The sequence below is a fragment of the Myodes glareolus genome, chromosome 18, assembly GCF_982192425.1.
Source record: "Myodes glareolus chromosome 18, mMyoGla1.1, whole genome shotgun sequence".
Taxonomy (NCBI): Eukaryota; Metazoa; Chordata; class Mammalia; order Rodentia; family Cricetidae; genus Myodes; species Myodes glareolus.
In genome coordinates, this window is record NC_142043.1 from 41,285,289 (window position 1) to 41,293,522 (window position 8,234).

The following is an 8,234-nucleotide window of genomic DNA, read 5'->3' on the forward strand; positions in this document are numbered from 1 at the left end:
TTAAGCAATAATGCTACTTTATGGAAACTATGTTGAGTTTTACTATCTGATATTTTTGGTCAGTTTTTATGTTGAGGTTCCCACTTTTCATAGTTTTGATTATCACCCAAAAATATTAAATGATAAATTCCACAAATAAACAATCCATGAATTTTAAATTGCACACTGATCTGAGGAGTTAGTGTAATTGTGATGGCTAATCTTGGTTATCAACTTACCTGCATTTGAAATCAACTAAAATGAAAGCATCCAGGCACACTTGTAAAGGGGTTTCTTGATTGGATCATTTGAGGTGGGACGATCCACCCTAATCTAGATCACTTGTGGTCAGAAGACCTACCCTAAATCTGGGCCACATTTTGTAGAAGCATCCCACATAAAAGGGCATGAAAGGAAGCTTTTGCTTTTTGCCCATTTTCCCTGGTGATTGATGTCAAGTTCATATATTCTGCTGCCAAATAATTAATTTGCTGTTGCTACTTCTTTGGGATTTCACCATAGTCCAAAGACCAGCTGAGACATCCAGCCTTGTGAACTCTACAACTATCAGATTCTTGACCTTTCTGAAAGGAGAGAGCCATTGTTGGACTAGCCCGACCACAGCCTGGAACTCATAATAAATCCCCTTTTGACATGTATATTCATCCTATGGCTTCTGTTCCTCTAGAGAACACTGAAGAGGTGTGTCATTATAATAAAACTCAACACGTCTCTTAGACATTAGTGTATGTGGTTCCTTGGGGTGGTCTAAGGAATCAGCACAAACTAGATAGCTCAGCGCAACAAAAATATATTTTTTTGTGTTCCAACAGACATCTGAAGTCAAGGTCCTGGTAGAGCCATGTCTTTGAGGTCCTAAGGAACAATTCATTCCTCAACCCTCTTAACTCTTTCTGGGGCTTCCAGTAATTGGTGGTGTTACTTACCATGTCTTCACTGCTCTGGTTTCTACAATCCTCTTTACATGGTCTTCTTCTCCCGTGTGTGTCTGTGTGTGTGTGTGTGTGTGTGTGTATGTGTGTGTGTGTTTCTCTTATAAGGACACTCGCCGGTGGATTTGTGCCCATCCCAATCTGGTATGGCCAAATCTCATCTTGATTACATCTCTGAAGGCCCTCTTCCATATATGGTCACATTTTCAGGGGCTGGGGGTAGGATATAAACACGGCTTCTGAAAGAACACAACCCAACCACTCAGATATTTGGCTGCAGTTACCCATGGGAAACTTAGAACAAATAGATGGGATTTAAACCCCCAGAATTTGATGAATTCAGTTAAATTTTAACTTTGAGGTTTTTGTTTGCTTGCTTGGTTCTTGGCATACACACAGGTTTCTATATTTACATAGTTTGAGTTTGCATGTGAGTTTTTTCACATGGTTTTTAATTTTTGTATTATGCATAGAACGTATTTCCTTACTCTGAGATTATGAAGTTATTTATTTACCTTTGTCTTTGATATTTTTGAATTTATTCTAAATTAAAATTGTGATGCTGTGTTATGCATTTTACTACTATTATTTTAAAGACTTAATTCTATTTCGTTTTGTATATGTATGACACTTGTGTGTAGTGGAGGTCAGAAAAAGGTGTCAGATACCCTGGATTGCAGGAGGTTGAGAGCAGCCTGACAGTGGTGTTGGGAACTGAACTAAGGTTCTCTGGAAGAGCAGCAAATACTCTTAATGGCTGAGCCACTTCTTCAGCCCCTGCTATGTGTTTAAGCCACATAACATGCATATAGGAACACAAGTTTTCTGCTTGGGTTTGTATTTGGAGCTACCCCTGGACTGACTGTTTCATCTATTAACTCCTTTTGTCTGTCCCTACTTAGTGATTTCCTGCACCTTATCGTAGCTTTGTTTGACATTTTAGTAGCTGATAGACTGTTTTCTGCTGCTTCTCTCTTTATTTCAGAATTATCCTAACTTAGTGCCAAGTAAACGAGCCTTGGAAACATTTTTGCAATGTTTAAGTTCTGTTGCAATTACACCACAAAGTTGTATTTCTTCAAACCAACTTTATTTGTCTGTGAGTCCTAAAATGTCTCTATTCCACACACTCTTTCTAGTTTTTTTCTTTCTTCTTTCTTTTTCTTTAAAACCCTCAGGAAATATCTTGAGTTTTTGTTACACAGGCTTTGGGCATTTCCTGCATGATTTCTCCTTAGACATTTTGTGTTTTTGTTTGTTTTTCTATTGTGAATGGAATCTTTGAGTTACACCCTCATTTCTCCTCCTACTCATCCCTCACACCAATCTGTTAGCAAGTGCTGCTGGCTCTCAGTGCATCTGAACGCAGAGCGAACCTATGCTTGTTCCCCTAAAGTCATCTCAGGCCACCTCCTTTACTCTGGGCCACAGACTGGTTTCCACCCACTTCCAGGGCCCAGTGCCCACACATCTGCCAGAGGGAGCTTCTTATAACCTCTGACATCATACCAGAGTATCCTTCAAAGTCCTTCAGTGTTGTTATACGGCACCAAAATATGATCTAGATTCCCAAAGGTGAACTGCTTAGTCCCTAGCTCTTCTGAGCACATTAGTTCTTTTTCTCTCTCCCCCTTGCCTCCATCTGTACGTCCTGCCGTTGGCTCTTCCTTGGCAGGCTTCATTTCAAGTCTTCACCAATTTCACCTCCCAAAGGAGGTCATCCTGGGCCCTCTAGATCGTGCAGAGCTCCTACCACCACCTGACCTAGCCTTCCTCATCTCTTTGCGAAAGCACATCCCAGTCCCCTGCCTTCCTTCATAGCATTGCTCACTGCCTGAAGCCTTGCCTATTTGTGTTTGCTGTTTGTGCATTGCGCACATCTTCTATTGCAAAGTAAGTTCTTGAAAATGACTCCATCCTGGTTCAGTTACCTTCCCGTTGCCATCACAGAGCAGCTTCTGAAAAATGCAGAGCAAGTGACATGGGCTGCAGTCTCCCTTTCTCTCCCGTCTGGTGTTTGCTGGGCAAAAGGCCATTGTTATTTAATTACCGTTTCAGTGACTGGCCACCTACTTCTTCCGCTTTTATCTAAAGCTTTATTTCATATTGTCTGTGCTTTTCCATCTATGCAGTCCTTGCATCAGCAGGTACTGAAAGCATTACCTGCCTCCCCGCTACTGTTGCCTCCTGTTTGTTACGGGAATTCTTTTTAATTAGTTCTTCGGGAACAAGTTTGAATAGTCCCAGCGATGAGAGGAAGGCTTGACTTGCTGCTCGTTTCAGTAGGAACACTTTTCGTTGTGGTCTTCCTGCAAAACACGGTATTATGATATATATAGTGCAGTACATGTGAGAGCTTGCGTACGCATGTGTGTGTGCCTGCGTATGTGTGTATGTGTGAGTGGTAGCTTTATTATGTTAAGGAAGTAATTCTCAAGACCCATTATATAAATTTGTTCATTTACTTAGGTTTTTAGAGACAGGGTTTTCCTGTACAGCCCTGACTGTCCTGGAACTAGCTCTATAGACCAGGCTGGCCTCAGAGATCCACATGCCTCTGCCTCCTGAGTGCTGAGATCAAAAGTGTGCACCATCATGCCCAGTGATAGGTAGGTTTTTAAAAATCAGGGTTAAAGAGTTTGAAGAGGTTACTTAGGGGTTAAGAGCATTTGCAGCTCTTGCAGAAGGCTTGGATTCAGTTCCCAGCACCCATAGGGTGGCTCACAGCCATCTATAACTCCAGTTGCAGAGGATCTGATATTTTCTTCTGGCCTTCAAGGATACCAGGCATACACACAGTGCACATACATAATATATGGACACACACACACACACACCACATAAAATAAAAATTAGTATTTTTAATTGGAATTGAATATGATTGGCTAGTTTTATGGCAGCCTGATACAAGCTAGAGTCATTTTGGAAGGGAGAAAGCTCACTTGAGAAAATGCCCCTACCAGACTGACCCGTGAGCAAGCCAGTTAGCAGCTCCCCTCCATGGCTTCTGCAACAGCTCTTGCCTCCAGGATCCTGCCCTGCTTGAACTTCTATCCTGACTTTCCTCAGTGATGAAGAGTTACCTGGAAGTGTGAGACGAAATAAAAACCTCTCCTTCTCAAGTCACCTTTGGCCTTGATGTTTTATCATAGCAATGAAAACCCTAGGGCAATTATCTTCTAAAACACAAATTTGGCATTTAGGCGTATCAATACATGATTGGCCATCTCTGAAAGTGGTAAAGGATATGAATAGGTTTTTTTTTTCTTTCTATTTTTGAGACAATCTCACTTTGTAACCCAAGCTGACCTGGAGTGGGTGAGTCTCTTGCCTCAGTCTCCTAGGTGCTGGGATGGCAGTGTGTCCAGTCCGTCACATCTGACTTAGAGTCCTTAATACTGCTTCATTGCCGCACTCTGGAGTGAAGCCCATCTGGTCTTTCTAAAATGCACTGTTAGGTTTTGTTCTGTTTCGTTTTTCTATTCGCTGATCTTGCCTTTGGGTTGGCTCTTTCTGAGTGTGGATGGGCAGTAACCTCATGTTTGATTGATGCCTCACGTACTGCTGGGCTTGCCACTCTCGTCTCAACAGAAGCACTGCTAGAAGAGAAACTGAGGCACAGCGTGGGTAAAGAGAACAGGCTTCAGGACTCCTCTCAGCACACAAGTTTGCAGCATAGTAACTCTGTGGAGCTGCCTGAAGGTCTGCAGCCACTGCTAAAACGCTCTGTGAAAGTGTGCTCGTTTGGAAAACGGCTCTGCATGACACGACGAAAGGACACGCTGTATGTCAGCAAAAACCATGTCCCTCTAAGAGAGGGCTGGGGTGGGTTCCTATCTATTTTTATTTTGTGTTCGTTTGATTTTCTTTCTTTTTTTTTTTTTGCTGTATTTTTTGTTTATGTTTTTGAGACGGTATCTCACTACGAAGCCATGGCTGGCTCAGAACTTGCTATGTAGCTGAGGCTTTGGACTCACAGAGACCTGCCTGCCACTGCCATCCGAGTGGTTGAGTAAAGGCATGCACCACCACGTACAGTTAACTTTTGTTGTTAAAGAAAGGGTCTTGCTATGTAGCCTTGGTTGGCCTCCAAGTAGAATTTCTCCCTTTCCAGTGTCCAAAATGTTACAATGGCAGATATGTGTCACCATGCCCAGCACAAGTCCCCTTTCTTTTGTTTTCCCGGGTACCACGAATTAAATCTAGGGCCTGATGCATGCCAGTCAAGTACCAGAGCACTAACCTACACCCCCAATCCTTATTTTATTTTTTCACCTTGAGACAATGTCTCAATAAGTTGTCCAGTCCAGGATGGTCTTAAATTCACTCTGTAGCCATCCAGGTTCACAAAGACAACGAACTTTCAGTCCTTCTGCCTTGCCACCTAGCTGAGATTAAAGGCCTGAGCCAACAGGTCTGACTGGAGTATCCTTTTAAATGCTTGTGACCACATGCTCTAAGGACAAATGAGCATCTAAGGAATCTCCCGCTAGCCCAGCTGTACCCGGGGAGATGGAGTCCTCTGTGGCTGTGCTATGGGAACTAATAATGGGGCATAAGCAACACTGGAAGCCAAGGTCAGCTCTCAACAAGCACACGAGAGGTCTCCTATTCTCCAGCAGTGTATGCACACAGGTTCGCTTATATCTAGCTTAAATGTGGCTTCTCTAGAGTCTCCCTAGCAGTCTACAGTGAAGAATGGAAGAATTCAAAAAATGACGCTTAGGTAATTATGGCCTGTGGCTAATTCTATAAAGTAGACCAAATGGACAGCAGTCTATATTTTAAAAGGTTCTTTTAAAATGTTTTTTTTATTCCTTTTAAAAGTTATACTTTTTTAAAGATTCCTAGAGAACCAGATGGGTGATGAAAAGTCTCAAAATACCAGGTTTCACATGTGACACTAATATTGGGAAGAAAAAAAGTGACACTAGAAATTATTTAGTTATTCTGAAATCTGTCACTTCTGGAAAACAGAGTCAGAATTAGAAAAGAATTAACAGTGTAACATTGTGTTCTCACATTTTCCATGCAGCTAGTGAATCATGAAGCAAAAAAATTCCTCAAAACTGTTGCCCCAGAGTCTTAGTCTGAGCCCATCCCCCTGACTGAGAATTTCAAAGCTGCCTAGTAAAGAAAAAAAAACAACTATGTCTGTGGTCCCAAACTGTCCCAAGGGTCCCTTCGGAAATCGGGGCAGAAGCAGATTCGCTGGAGACCTACTGATGAAAGCCCGGGAACAAAGCAGATTCCTCGCACACAGGGGGAGTATCTATGCAAGAAGACATGTCTCGAGGGGACCTCTCAGGAGATCCCAACCCTGCAGTCAGCTGAGTGTTTCCCACCCTCCTTGGCCCAGCTGGTTGTGGCCACCGGGTACCCTTCTTGCTACTGAACCCATGCCCCGGTGGGCTGTGCCCACTGCAGCTGCCTGCACTCGGTGCCCTGGCTGCAGGCTGAGCAGGGTCAGGCTACTTCTCAGATGGGCTTCCACAGCCACAGTGAACTCCCATTTTGACATGAAGCCATTTAAATGGAAATCCAGTTTTACAAAGCTCAAGTGACTGGTAATGAAGATGTGAATGATGCTTATGAGATTTTTATTTAATTTTAAATCAATTGTGTATTCTAATTCATTAATAAAGGGGAAAAGAAAGAATACAGGAATGCCTGATTTCGTTGTCATTATTCAAATGGAAGAGACTACTTCTTCATAGGAACTTCTTAGGGAAATTGTCAATTTCCCATTTTCCCTGAAAATCTATTTTTATAGAACTTGGGTTCAATTTATTCTGTAAAAATTAGATTTGACTTTATTGGACATTACATAAAGAATTTTAAGAGGTCTAACCAAGTATTACTCTGAATTTATCAGAATTCAGTCATTTTTTGTTGTTGTTGCTGTGGATGGTTTAAAAATAACGTTACATGCGACAAATAACTTGGGTTTGGTAATAACAGAGTGGTTTGGGAGACCACACTGGTTGGTGGTCCTTGTTCTAGAACTAAGCACTAAAAATGATCCATCCTTAGAGACTTAGGAATTGGGGTTTGTGGGGTGAGGTTATTCTGCCCGGGTCTTCTTTGAGCTGTTATGCTAAACGTGGGAACCATAGACAGTCAGGCTTGGGCAAGGGCGGCTGTGCTAGCTTCTTATCAGCTCCCCTAAGACTTAGAAGAGCAAAGTCAATACAAGCAGACTACCCCGCCCTGTGATCAAGCAGGAAAGGAAGAACAGGAAACCTTCCAAGTTCTATTTTCTTTTCCTGCCTGTTCTCTGCTCTGTGCGTAGCCACACAATTGTGGGCTTTCCTTAAGGTCTCAATACATGCCTGGTAGGAGTGTGGAGAGAATTAAATGAGAGATTATTATCCACTACCTGTGACTTTTAAATGCTCCAAAGGCACAGTAAGCACTTTCTAAATCGTTAGCTGATGTTGCCAGTGCACCTGAAGTTTGAAGCTGCCGTCACGGTAGAAGAAAGATGTTGAATTTGTTCAGAGTTAGCGAATGGGTGATTTGGGGTTTCTTTCGTTCGATTGTTTTGCTGGAAAATGGGATCTACCTGATTTAAGAAAGAATGACTGTTTCCTCTTTCCTCTTTCCCAAGATGGGGATGGCGGTGGTTTGAATGAGAAATCTCCCTCCTAGTCCTGAGCATTTGAACACTTGGTCCCCACTGGGTGATGCTGTTTGGGGAGGGTCGGGAGGAGGTAATACGTCCCTGGGGCAGGCTTTGTGAGCTTAAGGCCTCCTCCTACTTGCAGTTCACGCTCTCTGCTTCCTGCTTTTTGGTTCAAGATGTGATCTCTCAGCTTTATGTGCCTGATTTGATATCTGCCACTGGTTGCCATGCCTCCCTGCTGTTATGGACTCTTATTCTGGGGAAACATAAGCCACACGTTCCTTATAAGTTGCTTTGGTCATTTGTATTATATTACAACAATAGAAAAGAGACTAAGACAGGGCTCAAACTCAACCATGTCAGGCACATGCCCTTCCATTGAGAGTCACATCAGTCTGATATATGTTTTTATATGTGTGTGTGTTTAAAGTGTGCTGTGTGACTGCTCACAAAGGCATAGGGAATCATAGCATGAAGGGAAAGGGGCTTTGCTATGGGTGCAGAGAAGGCACAGCAACCTGAACAATGGAACCCTAGCCTGTCACGAGAAAAACACTTCCGGGAAGGCTTGCGGTCAGGTTTGATGACTTGAGAGAGTGGAAGATGTGAGCTCATTATCAAGGGTTCCAGGGCCGGCTTCCCACGGAGATGAGAAGATTGGAGGAGGGAATGGAAGA